The sequence below is a fragment of the Lissotriton vulgaris genome, chromosome 7, assembly GCF_964263255.1.
Source record: "Lissotriton vulgaris chromosome 7, aLisVul1.2, whole genome shotgun sequence".
Taxonomy (NCBI): Eukaryota; Metazoa; Chordata; class Amphibia; order Caudata; family Salamandridae; genus Lissotriton; species Lissotriton vulgaris.
Window position 1 is genome coordinate 909,996,398 of NC_141695.1, and position 22,617 is coordinate 910,019,014.

Genomic DNA, 22,617 nt, shown 5'->3' on the forward strand with positions numbered 1-22,617 from the left:
TAACCTATATGTGCCCTAGACTCCTAGGGCCTCATTAGGATGGCGGGCGGGCTTTGCCTGCCCGCCACCCAATTAGGAAACGGGACCGCCCGCCTTAAGGGCGGGGGTCCCGGGGGTGCCATTAGGATGTGCCCGCCACAGTGGCGGGCACATCCTGTATTCTCAGCATTGTGGCGGGCGGTGCTCTCTGCACCGCCCGCCACAATGCTGCCAATACATCACAGCATTTTCATTTGCAAAGCGGCAGGCACTGCGCGGTGCCTGCTGCTTTGGAAATGAAAATGAAGGGGGGTACCACAGGTACCCCATGTGTGCACCCCCCCACTCACCTTCACTCTGGGGGCCCGCAGGGGGTCCCCAGAGTGAAGACCGCCTGCCTTTCTGTGGTGGCACTGCCGCCAGGGAAAGGCATTGCACTCTTGCCATCGTAATATGGCTGGCGGTGTCTAATAGACACCGCCACCATATTAAACATTTTCTGCCCCGGCCGCATGGCGACCAGGGCGGAAAAGTGGCGGGCTTCCACCGTGGTCCCCCCACCATACTAATATGGCGGGGGGGAATACAGGGAAGGATGGCGGGCAGATTGCCCCTGCCAGGCTGCCGGTGGCTAATGCCAGCCTGGGGGGGGCAATCCGCCCTCCATCCTAATGGACCCCTATATATTCATAGATTAATATGATAGCTTATTTAATTAAATAAGGTTTTTTTTACAGTGAATATATCTGAAGGTGCTAGCACAAATGATATTGAAGAAATTGGAAGCTTGGTGAAATAAAGTACTTTCCTAGGATCAAACAATTTGGGCCCTTACTGGGGTGGGGAGGGGCAGACAGACCAGCTTGTTGGTGTGCAAAAGGCCGATTTATTGGAAACAGGTGCACCTTACAAATACATACCCTTGGCCTGAGCCGAACAAAACTAAGCCTCACTAAATATATACTTCCTAACATACCCACTCCCCCGCCCCTAAAATTAGATCCCCCCCTGCAACAATTATAAACACCAACTTGCAATTTCCAACTTTCCTACCTACCTAGCTATATAACTTCTTATATCTACCCAACTGTAAACTCAGACCTCATAACTCCCCCCTGCACTTTTAGGAAAAACCGCCACTCAAAAGTCGTCTCCCCCTTAGGCAACCTGTCTCTTAGGGTATCGGCATACTCCTATGGCCCTATCTAGTGCCTCCTTCAATTGCACAATGTACAACTACATCCCATACCGAGATAGATGGACTCCATCTTCCCGAAAAAAGTACACTACCTCATAGCGTAATTCCGGATGTTCCATCCTACCCAGACCTTCCTTCTTGCAAAAACACTTCATCTCCCTTTTAACCTTCCTGCACGCCCTATCTCTGGCCACAGGCCGTTCCGTTCCGCTCCTCTCCATATCCGCCTCAGTACCAATTCTGACCATATAACATGGCAGCCTGACCACTGGAGCCGCACCTCCAACAAATCCCTCTTCATTTGCTTGACTGAAGCCAGACCCTTGCACTGTACTAAATCTTTCTCCCCTAGGTGTATAATCAGCACATCCGGACACACTCCCCTCCTGACCACCTTACTCAACACTGGCAACAGCTCATGCCACCGCATAAACCCTTTTCCTTGCCAGTGACAAACAAACAACCTTGGCTCAGTTCCTTTTCCCATTCTGCAGGTTCCACCTTTTTCGCTCAGGAATGACCCACAATGAGGATGGACAGGACAGCCTCCTCTGGCCCCGCCACTTCACCTTCAAAGACACACATGTGAGCCACTGGAAAAAAACGCCACAAAGCGCAGTCCTCCAACCCCACTCCCAGCAGCCAAATATACGTCTCATAGCAGTCTGACTTCCAATGCCCTGAACGCATGAGTTTCTCCCGCCCCAACCCTGTCGTGCTGCATCCGTTGCCGCCACAATGCGGAACGAGTGTGTCCCAAAAAACTCTCGGGTCCTCACCCATGGCACGTAGGGTGTGCCGCAGGACCCCTAACAACTGAGACGCCGTCACCCTGTTATGGTCACCCCGACAGAAAACTTCGCCTGACCCTGCCTGCCACGCAGACGCCAACAACCTACCCCAAACCGCAGGGAACACTGTTCTTGACTCCATCGGACCCAGCACGACCCACGTCCCCGCCCCCGTTGGTCGGTCTTAGAACGTCGCAATCTCACCGCCACTTCCAGGGTCCTCAGTTCCACGTCCCCCCACAGGATCCCAGGCCCCTCCCTGCTCCCCACCAGCTCTGAAACTCAAAACTCCCCAAAATACATTCACAACATGAGCGTGGAAAACAGCACAGTCTCCTCCCGATTGTGGCAGATGGACAGCAAAAGCTGAATCAAAGTGCCAAGTAGACACACAGTGAGGGGCCGGCGGCGACACACTCTGGCACCCTTCCCCCGCGCCCAACTTTCCAACAAACGCGCGCCCAGTTTCCCCACAGAAGATGCATATCCCCACCACAACTTTCCCATGAAGGCGACAGCCGCCATTTTACCAGCATTCGTCACCTTTGACATCCCTTTGTCTATCATTCGCAGCATAAACTGCACCACCTGCTCGCACCGCCGCCAGCGATTGTCCTGCTGCACAACCTCACCTCCCGAAATTCCCACCATGCCTGTTCGTATGCTCTCCAGGTAGAAACCGCCACCGACGCTCTTACCAGCTGTACAACCCGGTTTCTCCCACGTGCCACAGCCCCAGCAGCACCAGCGTCTTGTGTTCGTCCACCTCTGTGGCTAGCCCATGGAACCTCTGCCACTGTGAATGAGACAAAGCATCCGCAATGTCATTGTCCACCCTGGGAACATGCCGAGCTTGAAACAAAATATCATGCTCCAAACACCTCATAATAAACACCCTCATCAACTTGAGCACCTGCGGGGTACCTGGCGGACGGTCTGTTATCGACCTGTACTAACGCCATGTTGTCTACCTTAAAAATCACCCACTTGTGCGCCAACTCCTGCGCCCACACCATCACTGCCACCACGAGTGGGAAGAGCTCCAAAAAAGCAATGCTCCATCCCCCGCCTTGAAAATGTGGCGGCCATTCCTCTGCACACCACCGTCCCTGCCATCCACCAATGCCACCATAAGCACCTTCTTGTCCTCCGGCAGGCATACCTCCATGGCCACGGCGTCGAGCTCTATGTCCAGAAATGACAGCACTGTACTGGGACCCTGCGTCTTCTCTGGTGCCAAGGGCACACCCGGGTAACCCATGAGTTCCATAAAACCGTCCAGCTGCTGCTGGCAGTCCGCCGAACCAGGCCGTCCTACCAGGAAGATGTCACAGAGGTAGTGCGTCACCGTCACCTTACCAGTGTGCCAGGAAAAAGCCCACTGCAAAAAGCACTGAAGCGCTCAAACTAAGCGCACAAGATCAAACACTCCATGGGCAGCGCCTTATCCACAAATATGTCCCAGTCAAACTGGATCCCCAACTACTGGTGATCTTCCGGATGCACCAGCAGCAGCCTGAATGCCGACTAAATGTTGCCTTTTGTCTTGAGGGCACCCACACCCACCAACGCTTCCAGCCGCCGCGCCACATCCATGGACGAGTATGACACCGAGGTCAGCTCCGTTGATATGTAATCATTTACTGACCTCCCTTCCGGCCAGGACAGATGCTGAATCCGGCGAAATTGCCCCTGCTCCTTCTTCGGCAATATGCAAGTTCTCCGACTACCGAGCAATTTGAGGACCCTCATACCTCAAACGGAAACCCTCCCCGAACCCCCGGCGCAAAACACCTGCGTCTTTGGTCCGTGGATAAGACGATAGGAGGGTCTCCAGCCGCTCCAGCCTTACCGGCGTAAGAGCCTTTTCCCAGTGCCCCTGACCCCCTTTTCCTCCCCTGCCCCCAGTCTGTGTTCCTGCTGTCGCAGGCTGCTGTCACTGCTGTCACTGAGGAAGCCTCCACCCCCAGCAGTGTACCACCGGGAGGCGCTTCCCACACTTGGAGCACTCATGCCGAAAGCGGCAATACTGGCTGCCACAAGTGCCCTTGTTGTAGTCCCAACATGCTCCGATCATGGTGTTTGTGACAGCCCCCCTTGTCCCACCTCCCCCACGGGTGGGGCGAGCCTGAAAGGAACGAGGCACCAGCAGCAAGCCGCTGGCCATGTAAATGGTCCTACCAAACTTCGCTCCCCCATCGTCTGGTGGTACAGGTCCGCATCAATCTCACCCCCCTTCGCATCCGGGTCCCCCGCCAATCGCGCCCGAAACTCCTCGTCATAGTGCATCCACGCGTATCCCCCATACGTGACCTGTGCCCTCTGGATCATGTCCATGTATTTGAAAAGCACGACCGCCCGCTCTGGGCACTTCTCACAGTACATGCTGGCGAATATCAAAAACCCCTCTGACCAATTTTCTATGGTCAAAGGCACCTCCGGCCTCTCCACCAATTCCTGCTCCTCCTCTTTCGATCCTTCCTTCGCCGTCAGCTCACGATTTAGGAGCTTCAAAATATCTACATAATCCCCTTTCAAAATCTTCTCCTTGGTGGCCAAGGACAGGTGCGCCCCCAGGAGCTTTCTGATGCCCAAATATGGGAGCTTACGCACCAGTAAATCATAGCTCACCTTCCCACCATCACCCCCCTTGGCACCCCCATCCGGCTTAACCGCCCCCGCCCCACCGACACCCTCCGCGTCCGGGCCCACCCCCATGTCCTTCACGTACGTCCCTTTATTAAGTCGTACTCCTTCCTCCCCTCCCTTGGCATCAGTGCCTACGGACCCCATACCCCAGTGGGCCCCACCCGACCCGCTCCCTGCTCCGCCACCTTCCTTACCTGGTGTCAAGGTCGGCGTCCGCACCGGATCCCGCCGCCTAACCAGTTGAGGGGGGGGCGCCAATCTCTCCAATCTGCTCCTCCTCGGGGCCTGCAACACACTAGGAACAACTTTACTCTGCCTCCCCTGTCCCACCCCGCCCGCCCCTCCCGAATCTCTCCGTCCTCTGTGCTATCCTTGTCATAATCCAGCTGAAGCCCTTCATTTCCGCATCACGCCAACGGCCGCCCTCCATGGGTTTCAGCCGACTAAGCCCCACCTTCTCCCTGCAGTTACGCAACAATTCACCCAAGTCCACACTCTCCCTTCTCCTCTCCTCCGGTTCCATCACGGGGACCCGATCAGAACTGACGGACCTCCGCCCCCGTCCCCCGGCAGCGTTTCGACCCTTCGGGGTGGGGCTGGCGAGGACCTACCGCCCTGCCTCGCATGGGCTCTATCGCCCGGTCCCTCGTGGGAGCGTGACCGCCCGCATAAAGCAGAGCCGGCCCATCCTCTTGGCGGTTTGGAGCCGCATGCTGCTCTCCCAAGCACCTCACCAGCCATTCCTGTGGGGAGAAATAGGTGGAGTCCAGCATGCCGGGGTTAATACGACTCAGTGGCCCTGTAGAACCCTCCCCTTCTCCGTGGTCCCGCCCCCAAATGCCGCCGCCAGCAAAGCCACCGCGGCATCGCTTGCCGCGCGCCATGGCGGCCTTACCTTCACACCGGGCCACAGCATGTCCGTGCGGCCCGCCTCTTCTAGGAGGCAGAGGGCCTCCAGCACCTTAGGATCTCCGTACGCCGACATCGCCAGAGTCACCGCAGTCTCAGATGTCGCTCAAGGAACTAAGAGGAGAGCGCCGAAAACCGAGCCCAGGCCAGCCAGTCACCTCCACGAGGCCCCCGCAGGACACAAGGCTCCCAGTAAGTCCAACTTTCACCCGCGACAGGAAAGCCCTCAGTACACCTCCACAGCCAACTAACACAGGCAAAACACCAAGCCAAGTCACAGGCCAGAAAACCCAAACAGAGAAATGTAAATGTAAATGTAAATGTAAATGTGTTTCGATTTATATAGCGCACTTTAACCCAGGGGTCCCAAGGCGCTTGCTTAGGGAACCCGTCCTGGTATTCCCTTGTGAGATATCCCGGCCGGGTATCCACAAGGTGAAAGCCAGGCATCCCGCCGCGAGGGGCCGTAGTGGAGATTAAGCAAGCTATTGCCCAGAGTCGCAGAGTGTGACCCCGTGAGTCGAGTAGGCACCGGAGCGAGAATTGTCGACTCCGTGGAATTTTTGAGCCCGAGACCCGCCAAGGCGGGGAATCGAACCCTGGTCCACGGCCGATCTCAGCTTCCGGGTCTGCCGCCTCTAACCACTGAGCCACGCTTCTCCACTAAACCAAACAGATAAACCCCCAGGACACCTACAGCAGGCTACTGGGTCACTACCACCAAAATGGTGGGTAATTTCCCAAAATGTCTGGCTAAATATGCCGCTAGCCCAAAGATAGCCCAAGACCTGCCCAACCAGCCCAAAAGGAGCCCACAAAGACCAACCAGCCCAACTGAGGTGCTGGCTGCCCAGATAGCCCAAGACCAGCCCAACCAGTCCAAAAGGAGCCCCCAAAGCCCAACCAGCCCAACTAAGGTGCTGGCTGCCCCCCCCCCCCCCCCCCCGGGGCCAAAATCCCCTGGGAGGGCCAGGCCTCCCGCTGATCGGCCGCCCCTCCCAAAGCCCTATTGTTCATGTAAGGAAGCAGGGATTGATCCTTAGTTTTCTAATTTCACTAGATGGGTATCTGCATCTCCTACTCAAAGGTTAATACCTTGTTTCTAATTCTTGACATATGAGTTTAGAGCATAGGTGGCAGGCAGATACCATATATTTTTGTGAGGTTTTCCATAGCTCAAACCTGTCCCAGACAGATAAGAGTGTTTCACTATATTACATATCTTTTAGACATAGGGCGATTTAATAATTTACCCATATTCAGAAGATTTTGAGCTAAGTCTGGGATTCAATGTAGATTCTCCATGTTTAAAGGTTGACAGTTCTCGCAACTTGCTCCCACCTCCACACATAAAGGCTCAGCACACTTTGGGCTCTAGATTCCAACAGGACCTCGTACTGAGCCAGAGCCAGATATCTGAAATGAGCCTATCGCGAGCTTTCAGTGGCTTTTCCACCTCTACAAATGAAGATAACCTCCACATTTACAATGTAACCAATAAAATGCCAAAGCCCCAAACTTGTATTTGTCCTGAAACACTAGGTAGATGATTGGATGAGAGCAAATACCTTTTGCTTTAGCACCCCATTCTATGGATACTGCACAGACTCTCTGGAAGGACAGCATGGGTGGTTTCATCCACTTTGGAGCACTCAATCACAAAGGTTTTCATGGAAAAAAACTCCAAACACTGCTGCTGTGAAACCGCTCCCTAAGACTTGGTTGTGTGCCATAATCCTTTATACTCCTACATATGCTCATCAGCCTGGTTTCATATTGTCAATGAGAGGCTAGGATGATCAAACATGCCCCGATTGATGTCAACACAGGAAACTATCAAAATGTACATGATTAAATTTAAAGCACGTCAGGGTTACTTCTTGGAACCCTCCTCATTGACAATGGTCCCAAGCTCCTTCTGCTCAGATTCATCTGCTCTTCCACTGACAACAGATTCCTCTGTAAATTCCTAGTGCTCGGTTCAATTCTTTCCGGGCCTTCTTATCCCTATTTTGTGCCAACCTTTATTCTCTAAATGCCTGTCAACCACTTAATTTCCCTCTTGTGTCTCCCCTCTACTGGAGTGCCAAAGGTGGTCACCTGCCACCAGATCATTTTGTATATTATTTCCAGTCCTGAACTTTTCTGTGGTAGCCTAATGCATTCTGAAGTTGTAGTCTTGTTTTGCTCCCACTGGACTAATTAGACTAAGGCACCACAAATCATTGATGCGTCCTAAATTAGCTGAAGTGAGGTGGTCACCCTTAGGAGTTACCCAAGATCTGTCTGCATCTCATACACTTTCATAAGGGGCCTTCACAACATTTCTCTTCGAGGTGCTCACTAAATGTGCAAATACAACAGACGGAAAATTATATCCCTCGGATCACCACATTATGAGCAGTGCCGGGCGTCGGGGTGATTTGCTCTGGTTGGACTCGCTTTGCACTCCGGGTACGAATCAGAACATGGATGCCATTGAAGGTTGTACAGCGAAAGCATAAAGCAGCGCCCTTCCAAGTGCACACTGAGTGGTTCCGTCACCGTGGCGCACTGGGGAAGAAGAGACGGAGCTTTTTGAGGTTGGACCTGACCTTTTTGGCTCACACGCTCGACGCTCCACACATCCCCAGGCGCCACTGTGCCAGAGCACACAACGCCTCTGACTTGTTGACATACGCGGAATAAGAGTAAACAGAAAACCCACCCCTAATGCTAATAGCAACACAAAATGCAGAAAGGACCCCAGGGCGCCGCCAGCCCCCACTCTCTCCAACCAGCAGGAGCAGCCGAGGTGGAACCTAATTACCATGAAATGCACGCGACCAGATCTAATATTCCACTTCAATATTTGCAAATAATGTTTCCATTAACATTCATTAGCTTTGGAAATAATTCCTGCCGGGCACTTAGAGAGGCTGAGAGTGAAGGCTCTTCTTTTGAAAATCAATCACTCCGAAAGAGCTAATTTCTGCACAGCGCAACATTTACATAGATTTTTATTTAACAAAAAGCCAAACAAAACAGCAATATAGATTTCTGCCTGGATGGAAGGCGAGGCGAGAGAACGCGGACAAAGAGAGAGGGTGCGGTAGAGGGAAACACAAATAGGCACAGCGAATGAAAGACAGAGGTGGGTGAGAAAAAAGCAGAGAAGAGAAGCGACACAGTGATGAGGAAGAGAAGGAGAGGGAAAGAAAGCCAGAGACAGCAAGCGAGGCGCTTAAAGAGAACAGGGGCAGGGTGGGAGGAAAGGAAAGAGATGAGAAGGGGGAGGCGGAAATAAAATCTGTATGCGAGAAAAACAAAAGGGAGACAAGTGTGAAACAGACATAAAGATGAAGGGAATAGGTGGAAGAATTAATAAATTTGCATATGTACATGAATGTCCATGTTCACAACTGTGCTTACATGTTTTTATGAATGTCAGTGTGTGAATGCACGCGTAGCTAGAGCTTGTGGCGCCCAGGGCTACCCCTCAGATTGCCGCCCCCTCCTTTGCTGGGGAAAAAGGACGGTGAGCACTTGAAAGATGTCCGAGTCTCCTAGAGACACGTTGTATTGCTGCTAACAGTTACCTCGATCATGCAAGTTACATGCACATACATGACACGGTCATTGGCAAAGCCAATAGCTCTGGCGAAATACGTGACCTATTGGCTATGCCAATGGTTGTTTTGTTTTTTATAGGCACTGTGAGATCAAATGATTTGCCCAGAATCACAGGATGTTAATTGCAACCACTGGCAAACTGCTAATATATAAAAGTGTGGGGTTTCTATAGAATTCCAGGAGTGAAAATACCACTAGAATGCAGCTCAGCAATTCAACTGCATCACGGAAAAAGAGCAGCAGTGTAATTTACTAAAGGGAATGTTTTCTATCATCTACTATTTCCATCCATTTCCAATCAGTATGGCAATGGGTAACAGGGTTTGCAGAAAGAAGAGTGGGTCCAAGTGAGACTAGATTAGCTGGAAGTGGAGAATATTCCCTAAATACTATTATCTGTACAACTAAGGGCCAGATGTAGGTAATTCCTATTTACCGACTCTTAAATACCGAATTTTACTGATTCAGTATTTAAGAGTCGGTAAATAGGAAGGGGGAGATGTAGGTAATTCGAATTTAAGAATTACCGAATCGGTAGGATTCGGTATTTACCAATTCGGTAAATACCGAATCGGTATTGCCCATTGATTCCTATGGGCCATGAAGCCCAAAGGAATCAATGGGAAATACCGAATCGGTAAATACCGAATCCTGCAAGGGTGCAGGGGGTGTCACTTTGACACCCTCCAGCACCCCAATTCCGGACTTGTGTGCCATGTGGCACACAGACATGCCATAAGGGCATGTCTGTGTGTCACATTGCACAGGTGTGCATGCACAGATGTGCATGCACACCTGAATTCGGTATTTTACCACCCAATAAGATTGGGTGGTAAAATACCGATTCTTAAGGGCCTGTGGCACTCTTAGGAGTGCCACCTATTTGTGGATTTACCGAATCGGTAAATATACCGATTCGGGATTTTACCGATTCTGTATATTTACCGATTCGGTAAATTTACAGAATCGGTAAAATATAGGCCCCCTACATCTGAAAACCCTAATACCGGTCGGTAACGGCCGAATTCGGGCGTTACCGACCGGTATTAGGGCTCCTACATCTGGCCCCCTGTGTTTTAAATGAAACTCCCAGACAGGAGGTAAGTTTCAAAATGTATTCCATAAGTACTTGCCAACGACAGGCAGCGACCAGCCGGCTTGGATCCCAAGATGAATGGAATTGTTTACTGGAATCATCGCCAGCCGCTCCATTTGCCTGCTTGGGCCTACGTTGAGCAATAACATTGTCACAAGCATTAGAGATGTAGTTCTAGAATGGTGGAGCACAAGCTGCACCATGCACAATTCACGGTCACCAGCTCACCTTCACTTGAATTATTTTATAGTTGCGTGCGTGCCGCTCCCCACACAGACAAAAGAAAGCAGCAGGCTGGCTGGGCAAGAAGAATGGTGGTGGTCTCCACACACTCTGACTCCAGTTCGGCTCGACACGACGAGGGGCGAGCGTAGGGGGGTGTGAGCGCGTAACGCGTCACACTGCTAGAGTGCTGCGCCGGCGGTGAATGCTGGCAAAAAATGTCCTTACAGGACAGGACTAGTGTGAGCGAGGCTGGGAGGGGGGGCCCAACAACGGTCATCACACAGACCGATTGGTGATCAGTTGACACGGATTATCGAACGAACGCCGAACCGATTTCAGTTACACTATTTATAACTTTATTGTTATGCCATGCAAATTGCAATGCAAATGCAATCCCTAGAAATAAGAAATTCAGTCAGTGCCGGCCGCCTCAAAAAAGGTGCCGCCTGGGGCGGACCGCCCCCCTCTAGCAACGCCGGTGCAGGTAGTCAAAGTGTTTCAGTCGGTGTTGGTTTGTACATATTTAAAATGTGGGTGTGTACGTCTTCATTAGTATCAGTAAGTTTGTGTACGGGTCTATGGGGATTTCATTTATAAGTGCTGCGATATTTATTGCAGCCAGAAAAATAGGAGGCTGGGATGCCCTGACGTTGCCGTAGCTAGGGAGGATTCGGGATCCCGGGCTTTCGCATATATTACCTGGTCGCTCAGGCCAGGTTTGCGCGGAATTGGTACCATGCTGATGCAAGGATCCTGTACCTCAGGCCAGAAGCGGACCTGGTATATCCGGCACCTCTCAAGTCAAGTCAAGTCATAAAATTTGTATAGCGCACTACATACCCAGAGGGTTTCAAGGCGCTTAGGAAGGGGAGGGGGATTATTTGTCAAATATCCACGTTTTAAGCTGCTTTCTGAACGCTAGGTGATTCTGGGTGAGGCGAAGGTAAGCGGGGAGTGAGTTCCATGTTTTGGCAGCCAGGTATGAAAAGGATCTGCCTCCCATGGTGGTCTTGTTGATGCGAGGTACAGTGGCGAAGGCTTGACTGGAGGAGCGAAGTTGGCGGGAGGGGGTGTAGAATGACAGTCGCGAGTTGAGGCAATCTGGTCCGATGTCGTAGAGTGATTTGTGTGCGTGGGTAAGCAGTCGGAAAGTGATCCTCTTATTGACGGGTAGCCAGTGGAGGTCTTTAAGGTGACCAGAAATGTGTTCGTTGCGTGGGATGTCTAGTATGAGCCTGGCTGAGGCGTTTTGGATTCGTTGTAGTTTCTTCTGGAGTTTAGCGGTGGTGCCTGCGTATAGGGTGTTTCCGTAGTCCAGTCGGCTCGTGACTAGAGCGTGGGTGACTGTTTTTCTTGTTTCAGAGGGGATCCAGCGAAATGTTTTTCTGAGCATGCGAAGAATGTTAAAGCAGGAAGAGGATACGGCGTTGACTTGTCTGTTCATGGAGAGTGAGGAGTCCAGGATGACGCCAAGGTTCCGTGCGTGGTCTGTCGGGATGGGTGCTTTTCCGAGGGCTTCCGGCCACCAGGAGTCGTCCCATGCAGAGGGGGATGTACCTAAGATGAGGACTTCTGTTTTGTCTGAATTCAGTTTCAGACGGCTTTGTTTCATCCATTCGGCGACTTCTTTCATTCCTTCGTGTAGGTTAGTTTTGGCGGTGCTGGGGTCCTTGGTGAGAGAGAGGATCAGTTGAGTGTCGTCCGCGTAGGAGATGATGTTCAGGTTGTGTTGGCGGGCGATGGTCGCTAGGGGGCTCATGTATACGTTGAAGAGGGTGGGACTGAGTGAGGATCCTTGAGGTACGCCACAAATGATTTCAGAGGCCTCGGACTTGAATGGTGGGAGGCGGACTCTCTGGGTTCTTCCGGTGAGGAACGAGGTGATCCATTCCAGTGCTTTTCCTTGGATACCGATGTTTCTGAGGCGTTGTAAAAGGGTGCTGTGGCAGACAGTGTCGAAGGCTGCAGAGAGGTCGAGGAGGATGAGGGCGTGCCACGTGACCCGCAAAACATTCAGATGCTGTCCACAACGACCTGGGCCAGGGGTTGTCTGATTAGAGTGACTGAGGCACATCTCCTCTACGCCTCCTCATTGCCACTGGCGGGAAATAGCTGGATACCTATCCTGCAGGAGACGCTGGTGAAGTGCACCCTGGCAAAGATCCATATGGCGCCATTCGGTGATCTGTTTCCCAACGGTCTCATATTTTCACACACGGAGGATGCTCATTTTGGAGATGCCACAGTCATGGATTATTTCATATTGTGTTGTTTGCAGAGAGCACTGAGGGACACAATTCCTAGCTATCCGCTTGAGTTCCCCCGAGTTTCCCCTGCTGGCGGGAGTCATTAGGGGCACATGTGGACTTCATCTCATGTCCAAACTGTATAAAGCCTCCATCTCCCTGCTACCGAGCCGGGATGCTGGGGTATGTGATGCCTGGGAGCGGGATTCAGTCCAACCCATCTCTGACTCACAGTGGCATCATTGCTATGCACAAATACAGCGAGTATACCCTAATCATAGGCACAAGTTGCTGCACTTTACGTTTCTATGGCGGGCATATATGACACCTAATAGGATACATTGTATGGACCTCTCTCGCACACACACATGTCCTAGATGTCAGTCCCCAGAGGCAGATTTTGCATGCATGGCATGGACCTGTGACAAGATCACCAGATACTGGAGGGCAGTCTTAACCGAGCTCTCCCGTATGGTTGAAATGGAGCTTACACCTTCCCCACTAATGGCCCTCATGGGGCACACACGCGACCTCCCTAAATCTAAGAGACACGTTGTTGCAATTGCACTCCTCATTGCCAAACGGGAAGTAGCCATTAACTGGGGTAGCAAATTCTTGCCCACAACTAAAACATGGCTACGCAGTATGACATACTGCTACACGTACAGCGATACATATGCACTGCTGCAACCGCCTGTTTCCAGGCCACTTGACACATGGCATCCATTTCATGCATACGTGTTAGCCATACAAGATTCTGGGGTCACACAGCCTCAGCTGCAGCACTCACCTCGCAGTTCTGGGACAAACGTGGTACACAACCATCGTTGGGTGGACGGTGATGTGATAGCGTTTTGTGTTTCACTTCTATCCACCCCCCCACCCCCAAACATCCGGGATTTTTGTCCTCAATGAATGTTCCTTCTTATGTTGCCCTTTTGTTTCCTTCTTGTCGAATGTATGTATGTACTTGGAACTGAAACCATTACCAATTACAATCAATGCACAACTGTACCATTATTATTTCTTTGTTTGAATTGTTCCTTTGAAAATCAATAAATAAAAGTTAAAAAAATTATAATAATTACAGCCCGCCAAAATTTAAAGATTGAAAAGTGTCCAGTAAATACAAAGACGTAGATTTTGGTGTGGTAGGCACCGTAATAGTCATGGAACGCCCAATTTCGGTGACAAAACTTGTAATAAGTCATAACTGTTAAACATAGTTCTGAACACATCACTTTCGGGCTTTATTGGGTGTAATGATTGTCATACACAAAACTAGGCCACCTGTAATGAGGGCCTTTGTCTATATTACTATTAGTGTAAGTGCACGTGTTCGTGGGTATGTGTGTAGATGTTTTGGTTATTTGGTTAAAAATGTGTGCACATTTATCTTATTCTGCAGGCTTCGTTAATATGACTTTGTGCAGGAAGTGTGTATGTGTTTGTGCAAGAGTGAATCCTGTCTGTAGCTATGGTCTTCATAGATCTGCCTCTGTGCATGCATAGGTTTGTAAGTGTGTGCGCTTCTCGGCAGAGGTAAGAAGGTTCCAAAATGTAAAGGGAGCCTCTTCCTTGTAGAGTTCTATAGTGGACAGTCTGGCCTGATTTGTTATTTTCTTCATTAACTTCTTGGTGATGGCATTCATTAAAGTATTCTTGCACGTGGATGTACGCATAGATTTGTACCTATTAGGCAGTATGAGTCTGTGGCACACTATTGAAGAAACCTTTTTCCAGTCACCATCTATTCTGTAAGAAAAAATGTTTGTGATCCCTGGTAATTGGTTTCCCATTACAGAAGAGCAACATAAACAGCCTTGATCCTGCCAAACATGAAACTGAAGGTTACACTGGATGATGGCGATGCCAAGGGGCGATCCTTTTTTAACCTCTTTACCACTTTCGACAAATGAACTATAACATTCTGCTTCATCTTATGCACAAGTCAAGGGTTGAGGGTAATGTCCTCCAATGGTTCCTATTATTTTAGCACACCAACTCAATCAGTAAAAGAACTGGCCCATTATCAATCTCAGAACACTACAGTTTCAATGGAAAAGCCAAAAAGGTCGTCCCTGTTTAGTATCCTTTTCAATATTTATGCTTGGTCCTGATCATTTGAAAGTAGTAGGTGGATACTCCTGCTCTGGGTTCACTGAACAAGCTTTAGAACTCCCTTTGAACTATCCAAAAAAAAGGGTCACATTATTTCAGAGCTAAATGTCAATAAATCAGATTCTGGTAAAGAACTGCGAGATCTGGGATAGCTCTATATTGCATGGCGTTTATGTGTGGTAGAACTCTTTCCCTTACCAAAGTTTAACTTGTTCTCCGGCCATTTTTATTCTCACTCCAAATGTATTGTAATGCTGGAGTTTACTTGTTTCACTTCTCGAGAAAAGCTGCACCTTTCTTACCAGCTGACCACGACAACTAAATTGTGTGCTATCCAGCATGCCACCTAAATTGAGTGCTATCCAAGATCGAATAGTGCAATAGGCTCAATATTGGTTTTCTGACCAATGCAGTTACAAAAGAAAAGAGTGTGCAGAACGCAGACGTGTCTCTGATCTATCAATCTGACAGGAGTGACTCACACATTTTAATTGGATGATTATTTAACAAGAAAACAACTCAGCTGAAATGTGTTGTCTGATTCACAAAACTTTCAATAAACCTGTGTCCTCAGTACCTGTGTTTATACCATACGCTGCCACAAGACCCCTATGGTCAGAAAATCACTTATTGAAGGTTCTCAGGATGAAACAAGATCACAGTGGGGGTGGATCTCTTACATCTCTGGTATCCACGCTGTGAAAGAATGTACCTCTCCAGCTGTGAATGACCTCCCCATGCTTCACCCTACAGAAAGGCACTGAAAGCTTTCTTATACTGTTTGCTTTATGTCCTGGCAGTCTGTATTTTGCTGATTTTATTGAGTTATTTTTGGTGCAACCTCTTGGTACTTCTTGCACTCCACAAGAATGCACATGAAATCCAACTAATTGCATGCCTTCTTTGACTCGTGCCATGTTCAGCTACTGTAAGAGAACAGTGAAAGGAGGAAATGTAAATTCCCAGTACCTGACGTCAGACCACTGAAAATAGGCAGTAGGATTGATGGATCAAATATTGAAAAGAGCTTGATGTTTCATCAACCGTATTAACCGAATTGCTTACTTTACAAAATCAATATCTCAAGTGGTAAATGTGCAAGTTAGACTGATTGGCACACAAGTAGATTTGAACAAAACGAAACCCTGAATGTGTAATGAGTTGGTGTTTAAATGACAGGCAGCCCACCATAATTGTTAAACTCTGAATTTTAGGAACACGTTCCCAAGAATTCTAGTCACAATGTTGCTATAGTTGTCTACAATTTTCTGATTGTACCCACAGTTCATGAAGACAGGCCTAAGAAAAACATGGCAAAATGTAAATTATGTCAATAAAGTTCACACATTTCCCTAATTTGTATTATGTTCTTTTACTCTAGCATGGTGATAATGCCTCACAGATGCCACACTGGAACACTTCAAGGACAGCATACATGCTGCAGCACTGCTCATCCAGGGCCTGAAGAAATATAATCACATCATCCCATCCTGATGGAACTCAATTTGCTCCTCTCACCGGTCCACATTATTTTCAAAATCAGCTGCATCGTTTACAGAGCCATCGTTGCTAGCATCACCACTTAATTTGTAGACAAGACAAGCTCACCAGCTTTTGTAGTTCTCAGCACTCCTGCTGCCAGGGCACCATCAGACTGCTGACTAAGAAGTGTACAAAAAAAACAAGACAGTGGGTCTTTTCCATCTGTGCACACACTCAATCTAGAACAGCATTCTCATATCCATCACAATTGACCCAAAGCTACTCCAAAGAAGGAAAGAGCTGACAACTCACATCTTTAAAGATTACCACATCACAATGCATTACCATCGACAAACCCGCCTCCTCTCCTATTACTAGCTGACTTTGTGCTGATCTTTGACCATGTACAGAGTTCCGTTGCCTTTTGGCTATGTTAGTGCTATAGAAATACCATAAACCACATACATTATGTAAAATTCACAAAGAATAAAATTATGCACAAGGCACTGGTTCACACAGAAAACGTCTCGCCAGGCCATGTCTTTTTTAATGTATGTGTATACTTCATAAGAGAAAGTCATGCAAGAAAGTGGCAACTCTTATTATTATTTTTTTAAGTGTAATTTGATGTAATTCTGGAAGATACTGCATGCAAAAATGATGCAAAGTTGCACAACCACAGACTCTCTTTGTACATTTATTCTGAGAATAACTAGATGTATCCTATGACTTAGCTATTTATGGTGACAGCCTTGGGTGAATGATGTAACTGTTGGAGTAATTGGCATCTTCTGTTGGTTTGTTGATTCCTAGGTCTATAGCCTACCTGTTTTCATTGCACTTTTGTGCGAAGACCATGCAATCAACTGTTATGTGGCAACGATTTCATGGGAGGACACATATTACATGCAATAATTACATGTGAACATGACTGCATGTAATATCCGACATTATTAGTAATAGACATAGTGTCTATAAAAGATATGGTAATACTAACAAAAGTGTGCTTGATCATTAGGATTTAAAATATAAACTTCATGTTCAAACTGACAAGACAGGGAAGGAATACGTACTACATTTCTGGAGTAAATGTTGTAAGTATGTTGTAACTAAGGCTGCAAGGAATGTTGACTTTACAGAGAAGGGAAATGTTCTGTAACTAACTGTAATTAGTTCTGTAACTTCTTTATGTTTCTGCAAAGTAGCATTGTTAGCACATTTTTGTAACAAAGAGGAGCCAAGAACAAGTAGTCCCTGCTCACTCCATACGACATCATTGGTGATAAAAGTATATAATATAGAGGTTACGGGGTGGGTCAGACACATGGAACAGTTGCGTAGGAGAGATGGTGAAGGGCTAAGTTCCTGACTGCTAACCCACTGATGACATAAGGCATGCAGGGAAACTATACATGATTTTGCTTAATTTAGTCCTGGTAAATCAATACAGCCACATAAGATTGATGTCTGACAACATTTAGACAGTAGGGTAGTGTTGGAAAGTGGGTTATTAGTACTGGTAAATATGCATCTACTACTGCCAATAAGGACACTAACACGGCCCAGGGCTCAGTATAGGTCTCACTGAATTATTCCCATGCTCATCCCTGGGTAGCTTTGCTGCGAGCAGGCAGGCTTAACTTAGGAGACAGGTTTGTAAAGCATTTAAAAACACCAATTCAGTAAATATTTAAGACACAACATACAATAAAAATCCCAAAACAATTTATAAACATTGGAGATATTTTTATCTTTAAAATGACATCTACACAAAAAAAACAATGTAGAGAACCGAAGATATGAATTTGTAAAGATTTAGCACTGTGTAGCACTTAGAAACCTACAGTGCTTGACCGCAATAAAGTCAAAGTTTCAGCCCGACTGCGATGAAGCCCTGTTCTGATACCCTTAGTGGTAGGTCTCGGTTGAGATTCTACCTTTCGACTTAGAAACTTTTATGGAGCATTTTCAGCCGAGGTCCATCGATGCTCTTCAACAGTCTAGGTTTGGTGAGGGTTCGCCGGCTTGCTTTCCGGGGAGCTCCAAGTCAAACTCTGGAAATCTGACCTGTGGAGGTTTTTAGGGCGAACCAGAAGGATAGGCTAACTCACGGTTGAAGGTGGCTGTCTTGACTTCTGCAGTTGAGTCGGTCTCCCTATGGAGCTTTTTTCTAAAGTTGCTCCAAACCTCTGGAACTTCTTCCTGAAGTTCCTCTTGAGGGTACAAAGTGTCCAAAGCACAATCCAAGGGTCTGGACTCTCCAAGATCGTCCTTGAACGTTTGGGACTCAATTCCCACAATGCACTCATACAAAACCCTTACAAAACTACTGGACACACACCAAGCAGTGGAATTCTTGATGATGATGGTCCAGGTGAGCTCCATTAGCCTGTAGCTTGCAGGGACTCTGCTCTTTATTTCTCTTGAAGCAAGGTAAGTCCAAAGGGCTGCAGCTCCAGATAATGCAGCAGGCGCAGTCAGGCAGAATGCAGGGGCTGATGGTGCAAATCTAGTTTCCAGCTTGGCAAGCCTTCTTCTTCTCATAGTTTCAAGCAGCAGATCTGAGAGGCTCTGAACCTCTCACATATTTATTCAGTGTACTCTGCAGTCAAGCAGGAGAGCACTCCTGTCAAATGAAGTGCAGGGCAACACCTCAGAGCATGACCACTTTCTCCAAATTGTGGCATAATCTTATCCCAGAAAGCACTATTCCTCCAAATTCAGTATGGCTAAAATCCCAGCAGAGGAGCAAGAAATAGTTAAACCAACCTCTAGTATGGTTCATTTCTATAGCTCTCCTGCTCTTACCATCTGCACATTCCTGCCTTAAGCCTGCCATCTGACTGGGTCAGAGGGCCTTGGGGGAAGATGGGCTGGGTATTCACTGCCTGTCCTATTCCTCCTTTAAATACTCATGCTTTACAACCCCACCCTCTTGCTCTGGCATTCATGTGTAGCAGAGCGCTCTCCAACAGATAGCCTCTCCAAAGGGGGTGCCGCTTATCACTTCTTCAAAACAGCCCGGCTAATCCGGTTAGCTCTGACCAATCAGGGGAGACCACAGGAAGGCTGAATCTTGGCTTACAGAAAAGAAAGACTTATAACTTATTTTATGTATACTTTAGGATAAGTTCAACAGTAGCATATTTTTGGATTTATCAATATCATTCTCCTAAATCCTTGAATTATATTTTTCGTTAACTCCTAGTGATAGTTATGCATTATTAAACTATTGCCATGAGATCCCATGTGGCTGGGTATCTACAATGGGGAAAATGAAATGTGTAATTTCTCCAATACCAGTGCCTATAAAACATATTTTATAAGGACCCTGCTTATAATTACCGAATCCCCCACCCCATGGACCCATAGGGGAGACTTTAGTGGTCTTGAATATGCCAAAATAGTGTACATCCTCACTTCCCAGTGCTCCTAGCACCAAAGTTGATTTTGGAAGGCACCTTACTACAACGGGAAATTTCTCTACACCCAGGCATATAAAACATATTTTATAAGGACCCTCTTTATAATTACACGACCCCACCCCAGGGACTCCTAGGGGAGAGACTCGGAGGGTATCTAATATGCCAAATTATTGTAGATTATCACTTTTTAAGTGCTCCTACCGCCAAAGTTAAGCTTAGGCACCATTTACATTTAAAAGCAGTGCTGCTACACAGGGTTCATTTTAAAGTCACCACAGGCTCTCAGCAGTGTACACATGCAAGTGCAGATGGGGCAGCTGGTCTCCATACTGCTCTGCCCTATTATATACTAGGGCCTTATAGCAGTTTTAATACCCCTGCCCTATTATATACTAGGGACTTATAGAGTAGGTCATGCCAATCAAAGGTGTACACATGTGTGAGTGTTTTCACTGTGTTTTCACCATTGCACTGGCCCTGGACCTGGTTAGACAGAGCCCAGGAACAGTCAGAGTCAGTTACCACCAGTACCAGTCACCAAAACATGAGGGTGCAAAGGGCCCACAGAATGACTTTCAAACAAGTAGGAAATAGATAAACATATTAGGATTGGAGTGATGAAATATGACTGGGGCATAGCTAACATTTGCCCTGATGTGCATATTCTCTTCATAGTTGTTTATAATAATGATCATTTTGATACACATAATTTACAGACAGATACTGCAAAATAAATAATCATATGAAAGTAAAATAACAACTACTGTTTTTGCATATTGATTTAGGAGACAAAAGGCACGGCTCCATTTATCATCAACTGCAGATAAACATTTCACTGACAGGCCTGTCTTACTCCTAACACTTCCACCTAAGAGCATTGCTTACTAGAGGAAGATGGAGACAATTGCCAGTTCTTCTTTTGTTCTGAAAAAGATGCATTTCTTTTTGAGGCTAAGAGTATCTACCGGGTGTGACCCCAATAATGTTGGGGTGAACATGAGCACCCAATAATATAATAAGTGTGAGTTTCTTTAAGTCCAATCAAGAAGAACACACCAATGAAACATACCTATGTTTCTACAGGTGGAAACACAGATACTATGTTAATACAGCTACAGAGTGTGGGAGAGGTGTTTTGTAAAGTAAGCCTATTTAGAGAGCCTGCTTTTGTTCAATGACAGGAAAGCATTTCAATCACCATTTGGGAACACCGAGTTCCATAAGTTTTATTTTTAAATTTTGCAAACATTCATGAACACTGCGATCAGATTGCAGACTGACAGTGGCCAGCTGGATGCATATGCAGATCCAAGCAAAATAAGTGCATTTTAAGAATTATTCACTGGAAGCAGAGAGAGAACCAAGAGTACTGTTGGTGGGCAATGGTAGTAGGAACCAACCTTATAAGTATTGTGACAGAGTGTCATGTACTGAAGCATTGCCTGGCAACATTTAACACAATCTGACTCTCCAGAGTCAAGTAAAAACGTCATTAACATATTACATCATATCACATTACATATCATTGTTTCTATTCTTGTGGGAAGGAATTTTTCTACTATTAGGGTGTAACGACAGATAGCCAGTAATACTTCTCTTTTATCACACACATTATATGATAATAACAATTATGATTTTAACTATCTGGAATGTCGGTGTAGTTATAGAATAGTGTTTATCATTCCGACTTGTGGCATTTTTCTTTTCAATGCTTTAGTCTTGTTGTTTGTCTTGTGGTTTATGCATCCAAGGTGGAAAATATGCACATTAATCATTTTGAGGTCGAAATTCTATACGAAGGACTAGTAAATATATAATATTACTTCACATAATAATCTATTGAATTAAAGCTTAATTATAGTTAATTGCATTTCTACAACCCGGCAACTACAAATACTTTAAAAATTGTGGTGCAAAGACGTGTACACTAATGCTAAGATATGTGAAGTTGCAAAGGTTTTTTTTCCATAATTATTTAATTTATTTGTTTAACTCGACAATCTTTCTTAAACTTCACGGTGCTTTAAGGTTTTTTTTAACGACAAAGATCAGAAGAAGACATCTGCTACTAAAAAAATTGTAAGCAACTCTAAAGTGAAAAATAATAGCAGGACAATTCTAGGCAAAACTAATTTCTTAAGACCATTCTCGTGCAAGCAAAGTTGGGAACTTAAGCAAGTTGTACAACCTTTCCTAACAATAAAACTTCAAAAGCAAAATTCGAATCTTTCCAGAACCCTATTCTATTGTATAAAAAGATGCAGTAGTGGTTGCTATCGGGTAGTAGTGGTGAGACAGGGAGGGAGGGGATTAAAAAATAAAATGGGCAAATGGGCAAAGAAAAAAACATGACAAGTGCGCAAGATGGTCTGGCAGCCCAGCCCACACCGGCTTTACACAGCCAATAATAAAAAATAAAATAATAATAATATTGTTATTCTCATTCTATTTTTCTTGTGGGGTGATGCTCCTCTGCCTTAGCAGAGAAGCTGTCTCTGAAAAGATGTTTAAAAGTTTTGTTAAAACACATATCCGACCATTTAATTTTGCAGATGAAGGCAATCCATGAGCAACGAAATAATAAAGAGACGTTGAAGCCTACACAAAAATCAGATACCTAATTATATTCAAACATAAAGAACAACCCTTACTAAAACTCTGATGAGGCTCAGGCTGTCTTAAGAGTACATAAAGCCATATTCATATAGGGTTATTAATTAAAAGCTTTCATGAGTGTAGGATACACTAGGGAAAGTAAGTGGTTCATAGACATGACTGCATGAGCTACCTTTCTCGTTTACACTAATAAGTTAAAAATTGTTTCAATAAAATATATTGTTTTAGATGAAAAATATATATTTTTCCAAAAACTGCTTGAATTATG

General features: G+C 46.8%; 1 long non-coding RNA gene across 1 annotated transcript in view; it reads left to right on the forward strand.

Moving 5' to 3' along the window:
- Positions 1–17,301, forward strand: part of LOC147702678 (uncharacterized) — a 235,579-nt gene extending 218,278 nt beyond the window's left edge. The window contains exon 3 of the long non-coding RNA XR_015297241.1: positions 16,208–17,301. This is a non-coding gene — a long non-coding RNA (uncharacterized LOC147702678). The remainder of the gene's footprint in view (positions 1–16,207) is intronic.
- The last annotated feature ends 5,316 nt before the right edge of the window (positions 17,302–22,617 follow it).